Genomic DNA, 2,041 nt, shown 5'->3' with positions numbered 1-2,041 from the left:
CTGCATTATTGGTTTATTTTCGAATTTTTGGTCAATATTTTGTAATTTTTTATGACAGGTCGGGACCTGTCAAAATTTGCAAAAAATGGGTTTGCAGAAAAGTGACAAGATCCCAGCCCTGCTTAGCCCAAACTTTTGAAATTTTTACCCGATTTAAAAGTGGAATACCTCTCTGAATTTGTTGTTAAAATATCTATCTAGCTGCATTATTGGTTTATTTTCGAATTTTTGGTCAATATTTTGTAATTTTTTATGACCCCCGACCTGTCAAAATTGGCAAAAAAATGGGTTTGCAGAAAAGTGACCAGATCCCAGCACTGCTTAGCCCATAACTTTTGAAATTGTTACCCGATTTAAAAGTGGAATGCCTCTCTGAATTTGTTATTAAAATATCTATCTAGCTACATCATTGGTTTATTTTCGAATTTTTGGTCAATGTTTTGTCATTTTTTATGACCCCCGACCTGTCAAAATTTGCAAAAAATGGGTTTGCAGAAAAGTGACCAGATCCCAGCACAGCTTATCCCATAACTTTTGAAATTTTTACCCGATTTAAAAGTGGAATGCCTCTCTGAGTTTGTTATTAAAATATCTATCTAGCTACATCATTGGTTTATTTTCGAATTTTTGGTCAATGTTTCGTCATTTTTTATGACCCCCGACCTGTCAAAATTTGCAAAAAAATGGGTTTGCAGAAAAGTGACCAGATCCCAGCACTGCTTAGCCCATAACTTTTGAAATTTTTACCCGATTTAAAAGTGGAATACCTCTCTGAATTTGTTATTAAAATATCTATCTAGCTGCATTATTGGTTTATTTTCGAATTTTTGGTCAATATTTTGTAGTTTTTATGGCCCCCGACCTGTCAAAGTTGTACCATGGTCGCCTTAAAGGCACCATTCGAAATCGCATCAGGTTAAGTTACTTTTATCGCAGCTCTGGCGACGAAAAGGTCGCATGCGATAAAAGAGGCTTTGGTATTCGTTCTCTTGTTCTGAGAAAACAAATGCAGCTGAAAATCATAAAGAGCTCCCATCCGCAAAGTATGCAGTTGTTTTTTTTTTTGGTTTATTATTCGCATTTTGAGATTTTGCATAAATATTCTGTTAAGATCGGGTGGCGCCATCTAGGTTCGAAACTTTACTACGACCGACTGGCAACCTAAAGATCAGCTGTCCCTTTTGACAAATCGTCTGTCAGTGTCAGTGTCACTGTCATTTTTCCTTCGAGAGAGAGGCTTATTTCCGGCTTCGGCCCACCTACACTCTTACGGCTACAAGCCAAGTCTTTTCCAATTGGCAGCCAACGAGACCAGACGTCTCAGTTTAAGAAGAAAACCAAAGGTGACTACCAACAGCAGCAACTTGTAAGTTTTTTTTTTGTTTGTCTTGAGAACCCTTCGATCGCTAACCAAAAACATAATTTAGATAAAGCTTAAAGCTCAAAGCTGAGGAAACTGCAGAGGAGGAGATTATTTGCTGGTTTATTTTTGGTTTTGCTAGTGAGCAAAAAGAAAAAAAGGAAAAACTACTGCCACGTGCCAGGTCCATCCAGGGTAAATATAAAAATATATTCGTCGCCTCAAGTGTTCCTAGTCCTAATTTTCTCTTCGATTTAAAAAAAACCAATCCAGGGCTTGGCAGCGGAATTTTTTTGTGGCAGATGGACAAATTTTTTGTATGGAGAGGTTAAGGCCGTCCTGGGAAAAGTCAGCAGCCAGCGGAAAATTTAGTAAAAGTGGAAAGTGGAAATTAAATTAGCCAAGAAAAACCAGGCTTAAAAATAGTGCTTAAAATTATGACTAAAATTCCCCACCAAAAATTAACCTAACACGTGCAGCCTGAAAAAAAAAAAAAAAAAAAAAAAACAATTACAGTGAAACAAATAATATATAAAGTGAAAAATAAAGGAAAAGAATAATGTGCAAAACGAAAAATTTTAATATATCCATGTATATATCTAGAAAGCTGTTCTGAAGTCAAGAAAGAAACGAAAATTAAGTTTTTTTTATTTTTTTTGTGGTTCCCGACACACTGAAAAA

General features: G+C 35.9%; 1 long non-coding RNA gene across 1 annotated transcript; it reads left to right on the top strand.

Moving 5' to 3' along the window:
* The first annotated feature begins 1,250 nt into the window (after window positions 1–1,250).
* On the top strand, window positions 1,251–1,789 carry LOC122319998. Its single transcript, XR_006245437.1, has 3 exons — window positions 1,251–1,366; window positions 1,428–1,555; window positions 1,634–1,789. It is a non-coding gene; the product is annotated as an uncharacterized LOC122319998 (long non-coding RNA).
* Window positions 1,790–2,041: the final 252 nt, after the last annotated feature.

The sequence above is a fragment of the Drosophila ficusphila genome, unplaced genomic scaffold, assembly GCF_018152265.1.
Source record: "Drosophila ficusphila isolate 14025-0441.05 unplaced genomic scaffold, ASM1815226v1 contig_378, whole genome shotgun sequence".
Lineage (NCBI taxonomy): Eukaryota > Metazoa > Arthropoda > Insecta > Diptera > Drosophilidae > Drosophila > Drosophila ficusphila.
The sequence above is the reverse complement of the archived record's forward strand: the minus strand, read 5'-3'. Positions and strand labels throughout refer to the sequence as shown.